Source organism: Hylaeus anthracinus, unplaced genomic scaffold (genome assembly GCF_026225885.1).
Source record: "Hylaeus anthracinus isolate JK02 unplaced genomic scaffold, UHH_iyHylAnth1.0_haploid 12001, whole genome shotgun sequence".
NCBI classification, from domain to species: domain Eukaryota; kingdom Metazoa; phylum Arthropoda; class Insecta; order Hymenoptera; family Colletidae; genus Hylaeus; species Hylaeus anthracinus.
Genome location: NW_026534348.1, coordinates 5,467,413 through 5,490,685, shown reverse-complemented (window position 1 = coordinate 5,490,685; position 23,273 = coordinate 5,467,413). Strand labels below are relative to the sequence as shown.

General features: G+C 44.6%; 1 protein-coding gene and 1 long non-coding RNA gene across 4 annotated transcripts in view; both read left to right on the top strand.

Moving 5' to 3' along the window:
• Window positions 1-19,488, top strand: part of LOC128890843 (uncharacterized) — a 109,911-nt gene extending 90,423 nt beyond the window's left edge. Inside the window, exon 3 of one of the 2 annotated variants that reach the window (XR_008460689.1) lies at window positions 18,710-19,488. This is a non-coding gene — a long non-coding RNA (uncharacterized LOC128890843). Of the gene's footprint in view, window positions 1-17,572; window positions 17,588-18,709 lie in introns of those variants that run through there. The other variant, XR_008460691.1, reaches the window with a different exon arrangement.
• The window catches only part of LOC128890808 (cysteine-rich motor neuron 1 protein), a 244,239-nt gene that overhangs the window by 171,944 nt on the left and 49,022 nt on the right, over window positions 1-23,273 (top strand). The window lies entirely within an intron of this gene.

Sequence of the window (23,273 nt, the reverse complement as noted above, 5' to 3'; positions counted from 1 at the left end):
TTCCCTTAGATTCTTTTAATCAAGTAACAATAACCTCTACGTATTTTAAATTTTATTTTTCCTCTAAATAAATCCCTGTACGTTTAACTTTATTAACGATCTCCTAATCTTAATTTTATCAATCATCCCCCAATTTTAACTTTATCAATCCTTTACCCCTTTGTGTATCAAATCATGAAACACGATCGACGTTTTCCCACAGCAAAAGGATATCCAGCGTTGAACGTGTGTTTATGTTTTTCTGGCTGGACGATTGTAAACGGGGGATTAATGCCCCCATGGATGGAAAAGAACGGCGACAACGAGGCGTATTTAACGGGAGGGTAGATAAAGACGAGGAACAAACAGCGATGAAGAGATTGGCCCTCTAACAATAATTACACAGCGCTGAAGATGCCGGGGAATGGAAATTCGCGAAATAAAAGGCTGCTGGCTCTGGTATATTAGAGATCGTATCGGAGAGAAATGAATAAGGCAGGGGGGAGAATACAGACTTGAAAAACACTGGAGAAATAGGCAGCCGTGGAAAGGGAGAGCTGGATCAACAAGGAAAGCTTGGACGTGAGCCATTTTTTAGCAAGACTGGTCTAATACCACTTTCTAAGTCATTCGTTGTATTTTTGGGTCTAAATATACCTGGAATTTTATTGAAATAATACTTGACTAAAAGAAAGAAAGTGTTGCACTCAAATCAGTATCAATTCTTCATACCAATATGAATCTGAGTATGTGAACGAGGACATTTTCGTGCAAGCTTGCGATCAGTTGACCGGAGTAAAATGGCGCACGCAGCAACAGTGCACCAACGATCAGTGAACTTTAATCGATTATATCTCAGTAACGATGTCTCGAATTGCAAAATGGCAGAAGCCTTTTCGACTTCTTTTTATGAGGAGCATCGGTCTCGAAAAAAGATTGCTCATTCGTAATATAGTATCTTGTAAAGGTATCTGCATTCAACTACACTTAACAAATAAACCAACCCCTGGATTACTGTTACACTGAAACTATCAGTTTAGAAATAAAAAATTGCTGGCTTAGCCGGGCCAAGAGGTCGGGCTGGCTGAAGCGAAAGAGGTCGATGGCGAGAACAGAGAGCAGATAAAAGAGCAGCGAACGAGAGGAAAGCAGCAGCGACGGGTAGCTGGTGGAACTCGACGACGCCCAAGGATCGTCCCGTTAATCTCGCTTTAACGAGGATTTAACTTCGTCCCACGGATCTGGCCAGTAAACCCGCAGGCTCCCAGGTATCCCGCGAGGACATGGCCGTCGAACGTGCACGCTCGCGTACGTAGATTACTATGAACCGAAGGTGCAAGGGAATTCGGTTAAGACGAGGCTCTTACCCCACCCGTATTAAACCGATATCTATTAAGGTGTGTCTTACATCCTCCCATCAACCGGGAGAACCGCGAGGCAGGGGATCCACCGACCGAATATTGCCCCGAAGCGATCTCAGAAATGTCATTAAGAGCCTACCCAGGCGTGGCCAATATCCGACCACTCGCGTCGCGTCTCCCCGTGCCCCGCTTTACCTCTTTCCGATCTTCTACGTCCTACGTAACCGATGTACTGCTTGGATCTTAAGAGATCTGGACTCGGGGCCGGAGCCTCGTTTTATCGGGGAAACGATCCACAACTGGGACACTTCTGATTCGCGGAGAAATATTATCTCCCAAGGCCCGATTCTGATGATATTTTTGAGGATTCCTTAATTTACTTCGTTAGTGACATTTTCTAAACGTTAAGGAAACAACGGTTTGTATCGTATCATTTCTCTACACTTTTAAGAAAAAGTAACACCATTTCTTGAGCCCTGTATGTTTTTCTACAAACTGACAGGCTTTCAAGAATCACTACCTTTAATCCAAGCATCGTCTAATACAAGAGAGAGTATATAATTCAAGAGGCACTAGAACGAGATCGTTACGTAGATTGAAAAAGAATGTCCAACGGCGGACATCTGCGCATAATATTTACGAACATTCCCGCGGCAAACCCTGCGGCTTCGACAGTCCATTACTTCCGGTTGGCGGTGCGCGCACGAACGGGGCGAACGCCGACCATTTTCCGCGGCGAATTTTCCGAAAATGTGATTTCAACGTCCGCAGCCCGCCGCGAGGCAGAATTATTCGTTACCGCATAATCGTATTTTTCTCGAACGGAGAACGCTTTTGTGGCTGCGCCCGCTGCGTTCCAAATTTGCGAGCGGAAGGGTTACCCGCCGACCATGAGTAGCGACGGAAGCACGGGTTAACCCCCTCGTCCCAACCCCTACAGCACCAGGGATATTCGTGACACCCCAATGGCAAAATACTGTGAGATCCTTGGACGTAAACATGGCACTGCGTTTTATTGGGGTATAGCGATAGAGGAATTGAAAGAAAGTTGAGAGTGTACATGTACTGTTGCTTACGTGAGAAGATGGCCACGATAGTGGCTAGTGGGTTTGACATGGAAAAGTATCAACACTGTGATTATACTAGAGAATTCTACAGCATTAACAATATAAATGTAGATGAAATTTAAATTGTAAGAATATTAATGAGATTTATCTGTGTACTGCACTGATGTGAGAAGATGGCTAGCGGTTTCCTCCTGGTGGTGAGGAGAGGAGGTGCCACCACATGTCTAAATAACAAAGTACTAATAGTATGTGCCACAATGGTGGATATATGAATCGCATTGCCTTAAAAGTACCAGTGTCTTTGATTTCACATTTCAATGAAGTTTACTTTCGAGATTGGCCATTATATCGATCAGCCAACCCAGTTACAGGTTAATGGAAACCGCCGACAAGCAAAGCGCCAAACATGACGGAATTTTGACTGGCACGTGGTTTTGCTGGTCGACCGTGCCGCGGATGGATAAGAGGTCGAGCTTAACGGCAACGATCGCGACGATTAAGGTCGACCAGTTTCCCTTGTACGGTGAATTTTTTCGCGTCACCGGCATCCCCGATACGAAAAGACAGCTATTGACGCGATAAAAGCACGAATATCGGGGCACGCGGTGCCACGGTAAATATCCACCGCCGTTGCTTTACAAGCTAAAAGCAGCGCGATGTAAGCAGTAATGGCTCGGCTCCAGGGCATATCCCTCTTGCTCGAGAGGTCGTGAATGTGGCAGCTTTCACGTCATTATTTACCTCGCGCCGGATTCCCATTTTCATCGTAAAAATCACGAGCTTCGGGATGATATTACAGCCCGCGCGTCAACCTCCGTTCAATTTTCGCGTTGTGGTTTACGATTAAAACTCGGACCTGCACGCTCGCGTGCGACTGTATCGAAGATGGGCAACCTGTCTGCGTTTGGATGACGACGTATCGCTTCAGGGTTCCTCGTTAAATCAGAAGTCACAGAAGTACAAGAAATGTCTTACGTCGAGAGAACTGTCGGTAATAATTCATCGTAAAAATTACGTTTCGTTATTTTTCGCTGCTCTGAACAAAACCAATTTCGACTCAAGTTCTTGAACTCTACGGTGATTCTTCCTTATAAATCGCCTTTCCTTATTCGCGTGCATTTTTATTTAAACGCGAGTGACGCAATGTTATATTTCGGCGATTTGTCCAAAGAGGACCTGAATCGTCAAGCCAAAAGGAAACAATGCAATATTCAACAAACGAAATTGCCGTCTACAACAGAAGCCATTATTCTTTCTTTCGCATTCACGTTAAGTACCACGGTGACTACAAACGATACATTATCCGATGGATCCTCGAGAGTGTTCGAGGCACGTTTTGTTTCCACATTCTTGCATCATTGTGCTCTCATATACTTTACGTTTGAATTTAAATTTCGTTTCTCGGTCAAGCCGCCAAAAAAAAAGCCAAAGAAACACCTCGCAAGTGCTTTTCGTTATCGCATTACTGTTCTATTTACTTTCTAAATGTTTGTTCAAGAGTTGAATGACGATCGTGAACAAAGCAAGGCAAGCGCATATTATTAATTCCAATACATGCTGGATTCTTTATTCATTATCCAATTTCCACGCCTTTCCACCCGTCTCTAATTAATTATTATACCCCTCCAGCGTTCATTTTAGCGAGACCAGAAATGATTAGCTCGACGTGTTTAGAAATACATCTCCGTTATGCCTGATTTCGACAGTCTCTTCGCGATCTGTCAGTGATCGAAGCCCCATCGCTGGAGGAAACGAAATCGAGGACGCTTAATCGCGTCTCCAGTAAGACGGGCGATCCTTTTCCGGTTCCACGCTTCGCCTCGGGGAATTCGCGATAAATTCCAAGTCCTGTCGAGGGAACGGAAACCTATCGACGAAATCTCGAACGAAACCTGCTCGACAACGGGACCCAATTTTCATTTTCGTCGATTCGAATCGACACGCCGATATTTTGAAACGTTTTCGTCGTTTCGAAGGTTATTAATTATCGTCGAGGCGCGTCATCGACGTATCACGGAGCTAGATCGTCGATTAGGCGGCCGTCGTCGGTGGTAATGGACCACGTCGTGTCGACTCGTTCCTCGATTAATGAATCGTCGAAACGTTGATATTCCGCGACCTCGTAACCTATAAACGGCTAATCGCTCGAGTCATCGATTCGTGCTATTTTCAAAGCTTGAGCGAAACGGTGCTTGCCCCAAAATGAAATGAATCGATTTATGGTACCAGAGGACTGTAGAAAAATGTTTCTCTTGATGTAGAATAATATAATAGAATTTGTATGTCAGAAAGTGGAATGCAAATAAGGGAAACTATTTATGTAAAAGCCGGGTTCCGAATTATAACTTGTGATCAGACATCACAGAGAACGTGGCTGTAAAGAACCGTGTTCCGTTTCATATTTTGTATCACAGAAGATATATCACGTTAATCTGTTGCCTCGTCCGTTCTTTCCTCAGTCGGTCCGAATCTTACATTAATGGGGCCTGGTATCGTAGATGAAATTTGAACTTAAGACAAACGAAAGGAGTTGTGAATAAGTAACGACCAATTCGATGCTCGTACAGGGTGAATTGGAAGGAGTTGGGTTAAATATGCAGCCACCTTCAAAATTCTACGAAGTATTAATTATAGAACAACATTGATTCGATGGGGGTTCGAGTAGCAACTCGAAGGATGTTTATAAGTAATCGCCACGGTAATGGAACCGTTTACGTTCTAATATTGATATTATAATATCAACTGACAATATTCCATTATCGCGACAACAACGACGATTTTTCAAAATACATCATTACCTCGCGCTAATGTGTATGTTTCACGCAATTACTTCGATTCGTCGCACCGCAAATAATTATTCCAGCTCGTTCGTATGCAACAATTATTTGCTGCGGGACTCGAGTAACTGTTTTAAACATTCGTAATATCGAGGCATTGCGGTACCTGTTACTTTTCTCTCCAGCTACACCGGACAAGCGAAATCAATTTACAATGTTCCATCGTTTCGTGTCCAAATGTAAATTAATGTCTCATTGAACGGGAAAATGGAAAATCCCCTCGCCTGGTGTCTTCGAGCGTACGCATCGTATAAATAATATTTAGTAAAATCAAAAAATTCTATGTAAAAGAATTAAATTCTGTGTAAATTGGAGAGCAATTTTTGACTCCGACTTCTTTAGTCGAAGATGAATTTTAATGGAATCGTAATTTCGTCGAATCGAGAACCTAAGTGATGAATTTATAATAATGTTAGTATCTCTATTCGTGACAATTTTGTTTTGTTTAAATTAAAATAGTGCTACAAGGTTAATTAGTAACTCCATTCCTACTTATCCGAGGTTTCTTCGGTAAACAAGCAATCTAAATTAACCTTTATATTTCGCAACAAAAAGATCCGTTAACAAAAAAATTACCCGCATATCTGAAAAATCTGCATTTTATCTGCACACGCACGCGCCCATATTTTGTTCTACCTCTAAATTTAAGAAATTGTTTTACATCGCATATTTACCAAGGCTGATTTCGAAAGCTCATATCATGAGCGTCGCGGTGACTTAATAAAATTCTGGACACGGCTTCGGGACGGCTTAAATTAAAATTAATTTCAAAGAAAAAGCAGAGACGAGTCACAGGTGCGGTAACACGCCGATCCTGGCCGGCGTAACGCAGCGTACCAGAGAAGAGAGGAACTGTAACCAACTGCTGACTACCTAGTCGACTATCCACTCGCTGGCTGCGCGAATAGAGTAGTAGCCAGGAGGCACGGCCGCGTTGGCGCGACGCCAGAAACCCGACAGACCCTCCAACGAATCCTTTCGTTTATATATGGAAATGCAGTTGTCGACGGCGCCGCAACGCCGACTTTGCCCACTGCGACCGAACGCGCAAAACAAGTTGTAAGGACAAAGGTCCTTTGGAAACCTGCGTCGCTTACTTACCCTCGACAGAGGGCCGAGATTACACGCCGGGACCATTTCGTTAATTCACTTAGACGGTATTCAAGCAACTAATACCACAAGAATTTCTTTAATTAGACCCGACATCGTAAAGCAATTGTGGTTCCATTTTTCTATGTTTCCTTAAATATTTACCACGTTACCATTATTTTTGTTTCGTTGTGTGTACCTTGCTTTCATCGATTATGTGTTGTATATTATATTTGTCTAATTTTTTTTTTTTTTTTTTTTTTGTGTACCAGTGCTTAGATAGAGCTTGCGTCTCTGCTCATCTTCTATAGCATTCTGTGCACTATGGTTTCATCGTCTAAGCTTCAGGGCCGAAATGCTCTAATTCTGAAATTTCTCGATCGAAAAATACTCCAATTCTACACTTCCCTAATAAAGTACCCCAAGTCTATAACCCTTTAATTCAAAAATTCGTTAAGCAAGCCTGATCGAGTATTAAGAAGATCGAGACTGGAATTAGGCACGTCGAATAAATTCTACAGGGCTCGAGACTCTTCGGGGCGATAAGGCTCGTAAACGGCGAACGATCCAGAGACTCCAAGAGCCTAAAACGGGCGTGAAACAGGCCGTCGAAATTGTAACTTGCAAATCCGTGAACGACCAAAGGGGGAGGTGTCGGGACGGGAGGATCGTAAAACTCGAGAGCCGACACGTACAGCTATCGTCTGCTAAACTCGTCGACGACGCGTCTCGGGAGACCCAAACTACTCGATAATCTCCGATCGAAGCACGCCCACTCGTACGTCTTTCCTCTTTATTGTACCCTCTTCCATACCGTACCCCGCCGACACCTTCCGACACCCATTCCCACCCATAATCTTTACGACTCGTCGAATGACCATTCGCTTCCCTCCATCCTGCGCGCTCCTGCGCCACCCCCGTTCGCAATCTGCCACGAACTTTCAAACGTTCGTCAGCTTCGTTCACTCCTCGACGATTTGTCCGGCAATCTGCGGCCACGTTACGATCCTCGATACACTCTTCTGTGACTTTTACTTTACCGCCCCTCGTGGTACCCAGCCAGCGGTTAAGGCTCCTGTGCTCCTGTATCGCTAAATTGGGGCTTTTGGTCTTTGTTAGGTCATTGGAAGGACTACCGAGGATACTTTCTCTATTCTAGCAAGTATTTTGTGTTTCAAGCGAAAGTAAATGGGCAATAAATTCAATGAATTCTTTGCAGAATCTATATACAGTCATATATACAGTCTCACAAGTATTCGTACTCTCTATATCTATCGAAGATTGTCTAAATTAAACGATAGATTTGATGTTTCCAAACAAATTTCTCGTTATAAATATATTCAAGTGTAAAGTTCATTTGTGTACATATTTGTAACGAAACATTTATTTGGAGACATCGAACCTGTCATTTAATTTAGACAAATTTCTTCAGCAGATGTAAAGGGTATGAATATTTATGGAACGATTATTTATTGTTTAGAGTGAGCTCTCTCAGACGAGTCGGATTAGTCTGCTTCATGGCGAACATAATACACGATTTTTAATTTTATAAAAGAACGTGCACGGTCGGGTGAAGACCCTCTGAACCATGCAATTAATTAATCAACTGAGCAAATAGCTCACGTTACAGAGGAGAAGCCAGCGCGACGCGAGTTTTCATAGTTTCACCTGGTTCCGCGGTATCGCGTAGTTTCCCCGTCGAGAACGAAAGGGGGTTGCGATGGAATTACCGCGTTGATTTAATTTTTCGGAAGTCTCCCTCAAGCGGAACCTCGAGTGTTTCGCGTGCCCGTAACTTATTTATTTCGCCTGACGCCTTTATTGCACAAAGCCTGCGTCGTTACGACGTTCCCTCGATATAACGCCGCTTGTCAGGGCTGTTGGCGTTGTTATACCGAAGGAGGATAGCAATTGTATTCCAGAGATTAGCGTTTATTTACTTTAATCTACAGCTGAGTGTCACGAGTCCCTAATGAAAATTAAAGTTAGTTTATTCCTCGTGATATCGAAACGAGAGTATCATGAATTTGTTTGTGAGACTCGTCTGATTAAAAGGAGTCCAAACACGGCTCCATTCGGAGCATTTTTAATTATACGTAACTGAATATTCTTTTTTTTAATGCAACATTAAAAATTGTCAGAGCAGAGTTTGGGCTCATTTTCATCGAGAAAGCTTCTCTTTATAGCACTCGATGAAAAATATATGGAAAAATATAGAAATTTCTATTTTCATTCCTGATCACCTCACTGTAACACTTTGACTCGCTTCGCCAATCACCAAGTCACCAAAACTAACAGCTACAGTTACCTAGCGTTGTGTACCGCTATATCGAGGGAGAAATCCGTCCATATATTGAGGGACTGTCGCGCTTACGCTTCCGGAAAGGTTTTAAAGAAAACAGATCGCGTAAGATGACGAAACCCAGCCGCATCGCTGTTTCTAATCCTTGACTCGGATAAATAACGACGTGTTCTCGCGAACGGTTTCGACCCGGCCGTCAATCGCTTCCAGACAAGGAAGCAGCGAATTCGGGATTAATTAATCGGCGGTATTCGAGTCGAGACGCGCGAAGAAGGCGCGGCTTCCGCGCACTCACGGAAACTAATTACTCGATACACCGTGACGGGCAGCCAGGTTTAAGTTTTCCCGTCGCGGGGATCGAGTTTTGCCCAGGCTGCGCGGGAAACTTTGATAAATTGCGGCTCGTTTGTTTCGGCCCTGTCGCGAGGCAGCTTCCACCCGATTCCACGTCAATCTATACAAGAGCGCGCTGTAGTTTGCTGGGAGACTCTTTGTACAGTAATGTCTTGAATATCGATAACATGTTTTGCTCGAATTGAAAGCTCCCCACCACTGTTAACGTTTCTTCGGCTGGAGCAGTGCTGGACGAACTTTGAAGAGTATTGGTGCGTTAGCTATATTTATATTTTTCGTTATGTCTTCGTGAAAGTACTACAAATGGGTTGGATTTGTTGATGAGGTTTTCCCGAGAAAAATGAGTACAAACGCGACTATGTTCGGACTATTTTTAATTACGGTGGACCCTGTCTAAGAACCGCGAGAGGTCCCTGTCTAAGAGACACATGGTATCCCTACTACTCGGAACTGTTTACCCTGAGCTTGGAGAGATTTATGAGACATTTAAGAAAGTAGTACGGTAGAAATAGTCGTTTCAAAGTCCTGTTGTCACCCATTCCCCTATTCGCCATAAATACATACCTCGGAAGAAAGGTGTAGCAACGACATTTAAATTAAGTGGGACGTCGCCTATCGCGAAAAACTAAAGAATCGGCCAATTTACCCGTCTCGAGAGGATCGGTCGTCGCGAGGCAAACGTCGCCAGGGCGAAATTAGATGGAACACCACGGCTAGACAATGCTGTGAAACGAGTCCACGAAGGGACGAGGAGACAACGCGGAGCGTTGATTATACGGGGAGATTACGCGACCGGAAACATCTCGCTGTGCAAAGAGACCGTCCCAACTCAATTCCGACGCAATCCATTACGGGAATGTGTTATTTCAAGCGATGGCTGGAACGCGGTTCAGCGGTGATCACGGGTCGCGGGAACGCTGCGCGGAATTCCGCCAAGTTTCCGCGAAGAGATCGTCGATTAGGCAGCTCGGCTTTGTTCGCGTCGGACGAGCCTCCGCTCGTTATATCGACTCAACGTGTCGTCGAATTTCGTCCAATTTCACTTCGGCGAACTTCCGGACCGAAGTTGCGTTAACGTAACGAACTTCGCCGGAAAGACACCGTCAAAATTCTGACTCCCGCAGCCCCGACGAGTTACGAGCCGGATTCTCCCTTCGCGTAATTGGTGGATCAGCAGGCGTCTAAAGATTTTTCGTCTGGCTAATTTTATTTTTAATCATTCCTCGTTACTCTTCGCGAACAGAAGTCGAGAAGGGGCATTTTTACCGTTATAATGAGGGATTAATGGAAGGTATGTGCCGTGATTTCAGTGCTAGAGTGTGGCACGCCTCGTGCTACAGCTGAGAAGAGAAGGAAATTGTTACCTGTCTCTGCCTAGCAACGCATTTTTATGTCTCGCTTTACCTAGTTTTATCTTCTACTTAATAACAGTCTATAAAACCCTAAAACTACATTTCTAACACCGAATAATTCCCGTAACATCAATTTCAATTCTGAATCGAGCTTCGTCCCCGAACGAATGATAAAAATTCCAGATTTATCCGTAAGAATAAAAACAAATGGATCCCTCAGCCCGAAGGAAGCGACGTCCAGTGGGACCCGTTCCTTTTTATTCCCGCGAATAAATCTGGAATTCGTATCCTTCGTTAGGAATAAAATTTCCTACAATTCTGTACGACCGATACAAAATTCGTCTTTTATTCATCGCTGCAGCGATCGTTATACGAGCAAGAGTTTCGCCCATCGCTCGCGGATCTTCGCTTCGAATCAAACGACCCGTACGCACGCCGCGAGGCATCCAAATGTAATTATTGGCGGATTCGACTCTGGTGAATAATTTACGCAACCAGCTACGTTCGGAGCTTCGACTGTTTCCGCGATGTTCCAGAACGCGGTGCACTGCCCGTTGAATTTTTCATTCAATTTCCGTAGGCAATGAGATGGCCCGCGACTATCGAGATTTATTGGGTCATCCGATATGTTTAACGAAATTGTTGCACGCTAATAAATTGATTCGTTAATCGACCGATGTATCGAGTAATTCGAATTTTTAAGTCGATCGCGGAAGAATCATGAAATTTTTCCTGGCTAAACAAACCGGCTACCCGAGGCGCTCGCGCTTTGTGTTTATCTAGGTGTGTGTCCTCGGGCTGTATACTCGATGCATACTTCATTTTTATATGTCGCTGTTTGGTATGGAATTTAATAACGTCAGATCTCTGGAGTGTAATTTATACAGATGGAATCATGCTCTGTCGTGTAATAAAAGGGCTGTGACATTTATTTCGGTGGTAAAAGAATAATTGATGTCTGGTTATTTTTGTCATTACTTATACCGGAAAGCGCTGTCACTGTCAGGATGAACGCGTTAAAAATAATCCACGTCTTTCTACCTGGACAGCGTAAAAATTCTGCTTGGTGCGTGCGTTCCTTCCAGGACAGTTCTTTCCAAGTGCGAACGGTAGCGTCGAGGATTTATCGACGGCTGCAGAGGAACTGCGGGTGAATAAGTCACGGGTCGAGGTGCTACCATTCACTTGTTCCCTCGACGTGTCGAATATCGCGTATCGCGTTCGTTCGATCCTGTCGGGCTTCAATAAATGATTAGGCGCTGGGGAAAATGGAGCGGCGCGCGTGGATGATTGGTGAGGAAGGAAGCGAGAGCCGAGCCAACCAGTCAGGCTGTTCTCCATTAAAGAGATTTCCCGGAAGGTGGTTGGCGATCCGCCAGCGCGGCTCCTGGCCTCATCTTCGAGGCGACCTGCTCCGCGTATGCGACGAACGCGGCACACTGACCATGGCCACGCGTCTACCACCCTGACCAACCATTCTGCGCTTTCTTTGACCGTTCGCGATGAATGGTCGCCGACTTCGCACCCGACGTCTCCTTCTGGCAACTGCTGCTCGACCTAATTCTTCCTTAGTTCTCGAATGAAACACATTTTTAACGTTGCCGAGACTATGGAACTTGGAAAGACCACGTTTGCGATGATATTTTAAATCGAATTGTTTCGTAACGTGGGATATTCAGGTTTGAATGTGTCGTGACTTTTCTACCCTGGTGAAAGTTATTTCGGTGATACTGGAGTATGTATCTCGTAGTTTATGAGAAATTAGTGCAGGATTCAAGACATCGTTTGTGTTGTTTTGGAATCGTTCAGGAAACGATACCTCTGGACGTTTGCAATTTTCATTGACTTTGGTGAAGGCTAATTTTGCAGAGAAATTTTTTACACGAGGACTAAAATCTTTTGTTCTTCCTGTCCATTCAATACTTCTGAATGAAAAAATTCCTTTGTACAACCACCCTTCATAAAAGTTTAAACCCCAGAGCTTGTATTTTTTAAATAGTCGCTAACCTTAAAAAATGATCGCTTAAAGATTTCCCTAATTTCCCATGAACTACAATATATCTATTCCATATAAATCCTTTACATATCGTAAAAATCCCTGACGTTTGGCCGAAAGATGATCGATTTGTCGCCCGAGAGATCCGTGCGCGTTGAATAACGCGAAAACTATTGTAGGGGACAAAGTGGGCAAATAGATTGGACGATTCTTTCCTGGCTAGAGAGAATTCCAACTCGCGGCAGATTGATTCTCATCGAATTCGCGCGAGCCCGTCGGGATTCCGCGGATTGCCGGAATCGGCTGGTTCGTTAGGAAACGAACGAAGTGGCTTTTATATATGCGACGGATCTCCGCGATTTTTCCCTGACGACGTCGATCTCCCGCCGATTGTTCGTTACGTCAAGGACGAACGGAGACATTTTTTATTACGGCGTATAAAATGACGCTTGATTAACAAGGGAACCGCCGAATGTAAATGGAGCGTCGCCGACGAACCGATTCGCGGTAACTCTCGAGCGACAAAGTCGAGCGCTGTTCGACTCGAAAGCAGAGAAAGTCGCAATTTTTATCTCGAACAGGTTCATTTTTAAATTCATGAATTGCTCGATCCAAATTTCACTGGCAGAGTGAAATATCGATCGTCGATTCTTCGACTGCGGGCTATTTTTGCTAGAAATTCTAATTTTTGTCATTCTCGATAAGGTGATCCTTTTTAAAAATTCGTCCGAAGAATTTAATATTAGGGTTAAAATACTTGCTTACGTTTACACCTATTGAACAAATACTTTCGCTTTTACTTCACTTACTCGTACCACATTCAAGTTCCATTTTACGCTCTATATCGAGCTATCATTCTTTAAAATACTTGGCACCCTTTCAAACATCAATCGGTGAAACGTACATTCCCGTCGCCGAGGATCTCATAAAGTTTATCTCGAAAGATCTCCGCCGTAATTGCGTAAGAATTGAAGCCAGTCGGATCCTCGAATACCGTTTTCCGTTAAAAGACTCCAAGGTTGGCCGAAATTTTAATAACGCCGCTGCAGGAGCGCGAGTGTGTCGACTTGGAGGCTAGATCGATATTTATGAACCAGCGCCAACGGTACCAGGTACGCGGACCAGCTTGCGCCAACTACGCCGGAAAATTCTCCAATTCGGCGATCGAGAAACAGGGTGGATCGCGACTGCTCGATATAATCCACGCGCCCGGCTTAAAAACGGAACGACGTTTCGGCGTTGGAAGTATGCGAACTTGGAAAAGAAATATAGCGACGCCACGGGCTCTCGCTCGGCTCAAAACTCGACGAGAAGAGTCGTCCGCGCTTCTCCCAGCGGGACTTTTTTCGATCAAAGTTTTCCGCCAGTTTCGCGGAAATTCCCCGATAGAGACTCCCCAGAGGAAAAAGTGGAAAGCCACGAGTCGACGGGGACAGATCACGAGACGAAGAGTCGACCGTCCATGGACCGCCTCGAGGTCGCTTTTAGGGACCGTCGGAAATTTATCCTGGGCTCCAAACATTCAGTGAGGCACTAAGTATAACTATGTTCTGATCAGACTACGCATTTTATGCATTTGTGATGTAAAGTAATGCGATAAACACATGCTGAACATGACTACAAAGTATATGCACTTATACAAAGTGAGATAATAATGTCATTATTATAATTGTAGAATATATTCAATATACGTTATGCATATTCTATGCATGTTTTCTATATCATTGAATGTCACAAATGCATAAGTGCAATAAATCCTACGTAGTCTGGCAAATGACAATTTTAATCACTCTGTACGTTACATCCACATATCGCGCATTAATTATCGATGCAAGAAACGAAATCAATTTCTTGTTAAATGATCGCAATAAAGTTAATGGTGTAACGCGATACAAATGGAAATCTGCCATAGTAATTAATTTCTCGAAATATCAAATTACCGTTAGTTGCGTACCATAATCCACGCACAATCAGTATTGTTGTTTACGTTCCCGCTAAATTCGACAGATTCAACGCGACGGATTATGCGAAACTCGCGTGTCGCCAAACCTCAAAATGTTACCGATTATGCCCGCTGCGCGAATTAATCGTCGAACGTCACCGTCGCTTTTTCGATTTTCGAGAGCAATTAAACGGCAATTAAGCTTGATAACTTCGCGTAATCGATAGCTACAGGAGAGAATTGTGTCAAAAATCTAAAATACACTTTCTCATTCGTTGAAACGACAACCAACCAAAAGGAATACTGTACATGTAAGAGTCTTTCTTATACAATTGCAATTTCGATCGAACAAATCCGTGGCTAGCTAAGAATCTTGTCTACCTCGGATCGTTAATTACCAACTAAGAAGCAAGAGTAATGGTCACCTGAGAAGGGTAGCCGCGCGTCGCTGTAACTTTTAACGAGATAGACGGGAGACGCTTCTATTTGCGTTAGATCGGCGTCGAGGAAGAGAGACAACCGGAAGAAGGGACCCATAAGTGTAGGGGAGGTGGTTTGCTCGAATCGTGGAAAACAACGGGGACAGTCGATCTTCCGGCGAGAATTGGCTCATCGCTCTTCGGGCAATGTATGCTTTGCCTAGCTTGAAATTTAACACCCCCGTACCACGGAAGCGTTTTCTGTCCCTGTTCACGAGTTCCCATCACGAATCGCAATTTTTCGCGACGATGCACTTCGTTCTTTAAATTCGTTCAATTCTTACTGTACGTTACTTTGAATGGTAGTGATCTGTTGGGGCCTACCGGCCCCCTAGCTCGGGTACAATCGAACATACAGTCAGTCCCATAAATATTGGCACCCTCTGCATCTATTGTTATACAAATCTGTTGATGTATATATAAATATACGTGTACATGTATAAGCTTGTTCATTTACACATTTATAACGAAACATTCATTCGGTAATATCGAAACTGTTGTTTAATTTAGTCGAACTTCTTTGAAAGTCGTAGAGGATACGAATATTTATTAGAATACATCTAAAATATATTTCTAATATTTTCCAAAATATTTCACTTCTATTCTATAATACATTCCATCAAAGTACGAGTCGTATATACTCGTATATATTCACGCAAGAATTGAGACCGCGCACCAGTCCGCTCCATCCAATTCTAATCACAAAAATTCCATTGAATTTCACACACACACACACACACACACACACACCCCTCTCAAACCAGTCAACTAGAGTCTCGATAAAATCGATTCGGAACAATGTCGCGTAAAGGTCCGCGCAAAACACGAACACTATGGAAATGTAACGAAAATAGAATTCGGCGAGCGAGCAATGGAGGGAAAAAGGTCGCGCGTAGAAAATTTGCCATTAAACCGCGGATATACGGTCGGTTCTGTCGACGAAACTCGGATAAATTTGGCTGGACCCCTTTTTTTCTCCAATTATTTTTTTTATTCTTCGTTCAACTTCCCCTCGTTACCATTCAGATCGACATGTCCGACTCGGTTCGGATTCCGCTACGCGTAACAGTCCTCGAAACGAGGGGATTCCGGACGGAGGGCCGCGGAGGAAGGGTGGTAACCGCGAAAAGTGCCGATACAGGCGAACAATGTCCCCTTTAATTTATATGCAAAGCGGTCCATTGAGCATATTGTTATTTTAATTGATCGAGTCCGCGTTCCCGGGCACGGGACATTGGCAGTTCGATTATACGCGTTCCCTTGCAATTCCCGAGCCTCGAATGGCCGACGCGAAGATTTATCCTCGTCACTTCCCGGCCCCTCGTCTCTCTGACTCGCGTGGCCGTTCGATTTTCACGTTTCGATCCCGGGACCCCTTTATTTTCCAATTTATTATCCATTATTTCGAGTGATAGACGCCGGAAATTAATCAAAAATGAAAAATTCCAATCGAAGACTATCTGTACCTTGGTAGTTTCATGTAGAATATATTTCAGAATTCAATCCTTATGATTTACAGAGACTTGGAATATCCTCGCTGCATCGTTTGTTTTTATTTGACTTTCTAACAATTTTTGGATCACGTTTGTGTCTATTACCGAAGTAGTTTGTATCTATGCTTGGTCCTTTATTCCTCGTGAAATTCGAAATGGGTAAAAATGATCGTGGCCCGCAAACCTGGCGTTAACTACTAGAAAAGCCTTGAATTCATAAAAGAAATTTTTCCCCTCGCGTATTCAACGCATGACTATCTCGAAACAACTATGTATCTTAAACGCATTCGTGGCCGGTAACGCGATATCGTTCGCCAAAAAGAAACGAACGATCGACTATTTTCATTGTGAAGGTGATTTATGCAGATACCTGTCCGATAGACGGGCTGAATTCCAAGAGATCGCCTCGAAAGTCCACGGTTCGATGGACGTTGCCTTGATCGACGTTATCGAGAGCCTTTTGGAAATCTGCCTCTTCCCTCCCGGCCCGTGGTCTCTGAGTTCATAGAAGCGAACGCGTGGGCGGTCCGATTCACCGACCGATTTAACATTATAATAACGCCACGGTCCGCCGTAACGAATTATTGTAATTTATGGTAATTACCGTTGCTCGAGGCGTCGCGTCCTGACAGACGACGCCGTTGTTTATTTTTGTTACCGTTTATTTTTGCAACCGTCCCGATGGAGACTGATGACGTTAGTTTCCCTGCTCCCACCGGGGCTATTACGCACACCCCTATGGGTAATACGCAATCCGAGCCGAAGACGATGTCACAAGAGTTTCTTCCAACGGCTGGGGAATGCAGTTTAATTTGCCTCGAGGTGTCCGTGCGTTTGAATCGTCTCGAACTTGCACAGATTTCGATGACATTGACGTACGTATGTATATGATAGCTCAGAGGAGATTAGGGATGGTTTAAGTTATCACTTTTGTAGCTTCTATGTAATTAAAAAAAACATGGGATCTCAAAGTTAGACTTCTTTCAAGTTTTCAAGAATATTGACTTTAGACGTTAATTTCTAACCGAGAAACTACTGGGTTACAGATTTGTTTTTTTAATAGAGATGAATGAATCCGTTTGAATAAATTTTGCGTAAATAGTGAACTATTTAACAACGTAGAAATATTTATAGTTCGTATCCCCTGAGACTGATGCTTTCAGATACGTTAAGCTACTTAAATATCACCAGTTGACTTTAATTGATCTTAATTGACCTCGATCCAATTATTGCACAAAGTATTCCACTACCCAAACAAGCATTACAAACAATCGCTCCACTGTCGATTTAACTAAAAATGAAATTATTTCGTTTGTTTCAGGTGAGTTCAAGTTTCACGTCTCGTTTGCCTGACCCTGACGTGAGTAATCTACTCCCTCGCCCGATGTCGATGCATAAAACCTCCAATTAAAAGCTATGAAAAATACAAGTACGATCCCTGAAATTCCCAGGTGTGGCAATAAAATCCAATGTATATAGACTGCCAGGGAATCGGTTGATATACCAATTTGTATGCAAAGAGTAGATCAGCCAGCGCGCAATGTTGCTCGAGAGTAAACAAACCGAGTGCTATTCGGAACCGTCGAGAATGGACCCGCTGAGTTGCTCTAGCTAAGGAGAACGCTTCTCGACTCCGCCCGTGGACTGCATTTCCGCGACAATGTAAACAGACTTGAGACAACGGAGCTGTGACGTAACTGTGTACGCGTGACTCGGTCGTTGTGTATCAGGAAGGAGTCGAAGTAGGACGAGACGTTACATCCACCAATGGATGACATTGTTTGCTCGGGGTGGGCGAGGACGAACACGCCACGACTCCGAGTGACTTCCAGCGGTAAAAACGAATCGAAAATGTAAAACAAAAGTTTTCGATAAGACCCTTCGTTGAGGAGAAAATCGACGTGGCGAGCGTGTCGGTCTAGCGCTGATTGATTCTACTTGCGCCGGTGTTTACCAGGGTTAACAGTGGCATGGAAGCATCCGTTTTAATCAGTTTCGAGTAATTAGAAGCTTGCCTACCGCGACAACGTTAGTATTCAAGTTTTGATAAACAGCAACTCAAGGGGAAATGGTAGTTAATGGTCAGACATGTTGGCCGGTACTCGATCAAGAGCGAAGGCTTGTATCGAGAACTTTATTTTGCATTTTCGATTCGGTTTCGAACACCCTATCCTTGATTGTAGATTGATTTTAAATGGGCTCGTGTTTTTATTGCGAATTAGACGATCTTCACAGACAATCTAACGAGGAAAAAATGAAATAAATAATGGCAGAAGTAACTTGAATTAAAGGTTCCAAAGCATCGAAAAATAATCCTCCCTTCCCCCTTGCTAACAAGTTAAACACTAGGATTCTATAGTAAAAAATCCGGTCGCTACCAATAGCCCGCGTTCCTCCCAGGTCCATTCTCTGGAGGTGTCAACAGTACCATACTAATATTTATGCGACAACGTTCCAGTTCGAAAAGCAATTCGGCGCTAGAGTCAGCTTGCAGAATTTCCCCCCGAAAGCCATACAACTCGCAATATCCTCCAGCCAAGGTGGATGCGTGGCATCGAATCCCGCGCCGTGGATGTTGCCGGGAACATGGAAGAAAGGCAGAAATAGGTTGCGGTTGATTCTTACCACGGAATCGCTCGACGACAAAATGGAAACGCGCGGCGACAAAAGTTTGCATTCTGCTCGTGATACAGACACAATAGACGGCACAACGGAGCGTCCAATATAAGCGGGACGTGCGGTTCCCCGACTTATTTGACGAAGCTATTGAGACCAGCGCGGCCTTTCTCCCTTTCTGCGCCATTCTTCATTGGTATGGCGCGTTGCGAGCCAAGGGATGAAGGGCTGAGGGCTGAGCGTCAGGCAAAGGATACGTGAGTGTTTAGAGGTTCTTAGTGGAGGGGTGAAACTGTGGTACGGCTATGAGAAGGCATGAAAAGGTGGAAAAAGTGGATGGTAATAACGAGTCCACTTGATATTTGTTGTCTAGTGATCTTTGAGACTATTTCTAAGGCCGATCGCACATGGGCCCAACCGATCGGTTTCAAACCACTCTGAAACTACATAGTTGCATGCGGCGGTGGATCTAGGTTAAACAAAGATAGCGGAGTAGGTAAAATAAAGAGCGCAAACGGTTTGCAACACTAATTTCAAATCAGCTGCGCCGTGTGCGATCGGCCTAAATGAATTGGTTGATTTTGTTCTCGAAGATATGTGAAAATCATTAACTTTGAGGTGCTGTACTTTCTAAAAAATTTCGAAAACAACAAAGTGATGACTTAAACTCCCACTATGATCCTTAGAACTGTAACGTACCCCAATTTAAACAAACTCCCAAACCTCAACACCGAGGAAATAACCTAAATTGATACCCATCCATCCTTCTAAAAGCAAGAGAGTCCTTACCTTTCCAATCACACCTGTTCCCTATTTCCTGTCGCTTATGCCGCGTCTTAAAATTCCTCAGGGGAACCTCGTTCAGGGCTCGCGAGTTTAATCACAAAATTGGCATCGTTTCCCCGAGCAATCGCTCGACGAATAGCTCGGGAAAACGGGCCTCCCGCGATTGGAGGAAGTCTTTCGGAGTTAACGTCCGTCAGCCAGTGCTCCAATTATCCCTGGTGCATTTCCCCCCCGAGATCCGTTAAGGCGCGGGAATTCAGGGTACAAGGGCGACGCGCGATTTTCCCTCGCGTCGGAAATCTCGAGGTGACGCAAACTGCTGGCCGCGGGGGGCCTCTTCGCCTACGTCTGCGACGGAATCTCGAGAACAGTCGGGAATAAGTTACAAGGCTTCGTACGACGCAACATGATTTCCCTGGTGGCGTTCGCTTCTTCCCGCGACAGACCCGTTTAATCGGTCCGTGGATTCGTCGAGGCTCGACTGCGTCGTTTCTCTTCGCGCTCGGAGCGGAAACGTACGCGCGAATACGCGGGATTCCCCGACTCCGTCATCCCAGGAACCCGACAGCACCGTCCGCGCGTCGTCGCGACGGAATTCTGCCGCCGCGACGTCGCCTGACGGAAGCAGACAGGCTCCGGTCAGGAATTCAGAAGCGCGAAAATAACCTCGAAGGAATGGCTTTCGGAAGGATTACGTCTGCAGAATTTCCATTTTGGACGGGGTGTCGATAAGTGTCGCGAGGCTGACTCCCTCCCAAGAACTCGACGCAGGTGGTTCGATTAGCTCTTTAACTCTTTATAGATCGCTGGTACTCATTGCTACGGCTAAGTAAGAGATGATTCTATGCTCGTGCGCTAAAATAAAAGTTAAGGAGTTGTTGTGCTCTCGTCTTTGGTAGAAATTAGTTTTAATTTTAGTGGGTTCGTTAAGACAGGTCTGTTGGGAAATTTTATGGCAACCAATCGGTAAATATTGAGCCCTTCGAGCACTAAATTCTCATTTTAATTCTGTGGGCAGAATTCTTTTGTGTTCGAATAGTTCGAAGGATTAATTTCCTTGAATTTCACTTCCTTCGATCGATAACCGTCATGGAGTCCTGCGACACTTATCGACGACTCGTTTATACTTCTGTCTATATACATAGTATCTATCCAACTATCTAGATACCTGTCTATCAAGTCTCTATCTGAATACCTATCTACCCACCTATCCTTTTAAATACCTGGCTGCCTCTCTATCTAGATACGCGTCTATCAATCCGACCATCAATTTATCAGCGTATCAGCCTATCCATTCATCAATCTATCCATCTAGATAGCCGTCTCTCCATCTATTTAGATGCCTATCCACCTCTCGTCCCATCCGTCTATCCATCTATTCCTGTCTTCCAACTTCTCGCCAGCCAGGAAAACCGAGTTCGCGTTAATTCCTTTTTGTTTTCAGTCAAGACGTCAGCGTCGTATCAACGTGCACTTCAATTTCCAACGCGTCGAGAAACGCGTGGCTTCTCGCGGAGAATTGATTGTCTCGCGAGACGTCCGTGGATCTCGCCGATTTCATCATCGAGTTCGCACCCACGCCAAAGAGTCGAACCGGGGGGAGGGGGGGGGGGGGAGACAAGCGTTCCACGGTTCTTCCATCTACTAAATTAAGCAGGAAAATCGCATCGATCGCGACAGACTCGCGTCCTCCTCGTCCCTCAGGACCGCTACCGTTCCCAAGTTCGTTTCGCGCAGACCTCGGTTCGTTTCCAATTTTCCTGGCCAAATATTAGCCGAATCTTTGGATCAGACGTAACTCGAAACGCATCGTGGCAGCGTTGGAGCGGTGATGGTCGTAGTCTTTTGGGTCCTTGACCGCGGAGGTTGCGAAACTTGGGGGAGGGTGTGACCGATGCCGAAGATGGTAGAGACGTTCTCTTCTTGGTAGTAAAATAAAATTGCGCGGTGGGAATGCTGTCGATTCTTCGTCTTCCTGATGGGAGAACTGGATAAAGTCGATACTAACGAGTTGCTCCCTCTTCTCGATCATTTTAAAACGTGCCACCCTTCTGTTGGCCGAAGGTGTCTTCATTTATTTCTTAAACACGCTAAGAGCGTCGCTGAGGTCTACTCGATAGGATCTCGATTTGTTCCGCATCGTAAAAGCTCGATCTATCTTGCTCCGCTGGCAAACAGCGTCTCCTCCTGAGAACCCTCTTAACAAAAAAGTGCTGCGGTTATCTTCTATTATTTTCTCTATATTTCCCGTGAAAGGCTCGCCCCGATACTCGCCCAAACTAAAATCAATCTAAAATAGATTTTGAACAAAAGCTCCGTATCTATCGGGCACCCCTTCAAACGCCTCGACGCGATAGTATAACAGAGGGTTAAAGGCACCCCGAGTTCTAAAGTTTACACAACATCTGCTCGAGTCCACGCGGAGTTCTAATCGAGTTCTGATGCGTGCTCTCCGAGCCCTAATTGAATTCCGACTGTACACGATGTCAAAGTTCTGTTTTAAGTTCGCGTCGGTTGTCCGATTGTCGGGATCCCATCGCGGCTGCGACGAATGAGATGTGAATTTTTGCCACGCAAAAATGGGGAACTTCGGTGTCCCTCGTCTTTCTTTTCCTCGGGATCGTAACACGCTCGACGCCCGCCGGAAACTACCGTGACGCAATCGTCTCCGTTAATTTCCTCCCCTGTTTTGTCTGTTTTATCTCGCGCTGGACGATCTGTCCCTACCAATTACGCTAACAAAAAACCAGGAACAAAGGCGGCGATCGCCGCGAAGATGAGGACGGGAGAAGTTACAAAGAGGGAAGAGCGTCTGCGCGCGACTAGATTGCAAAAACTTCGCGTTAGCGATCGAAGCTTTAATCGCGCGGTAGACGCTCGTTGACGACGGAGCGTCCCGAGCTCGGAGGGGGCGTCGGAGGCGGACGAAAAAGAAATAACGATTCTTCGAGTTTCCCAGAGATTTCGCGTTTAAGAGGCGGTCCCACGGTTAAGGAGCCGTGGCACCGATAAAAAGTTTCCCAGAGTGGTGTGCAGTAGAGCGCGTTTGCACGGTCCCTCAAGCGAGATACGCCGAGCCACTATGAGGACCTGCGCTTGTTTCGCGAATGTCCGCATTCCTTCGTCGCCATTCTCCTCTCTACGGACTTGTTTCTCCTCGCAGAGACGTTCCTCGTCGCGATAACAATTTATTTATCGGGGAAATGCGCTTGTTCTTTAAATTACATTCGTTAGATCCTGCCGCTGCATTTTCTTTTCATGTTTATTTACTTCATTATTCTTTATACGTGGATTGAAACATGACTAGTTCGTTAATTGCAGCTACTGTGGTGCGTCTAAATACTATTTAATATTTAGAATATTATAAGATATTATAAGAGTGTTTTCTTTGCGTTACATCGCATTTGCCTCTATAATTCTCTTCGTTACTTCACGTTTGCTTATATGCTTCCATTCGTACGTCTATATCTTTTGAATTAATAATTTAAACAAAATTTCGTTTACGCCACAATATAGGGCCCATTGCATCTTCAATTTATATATAAACAATGTTTTCGTATCATCAATAGTTATTAAAATATACTTTGGTCAAATGTTTATAATAGACATAGAGGGTGCTC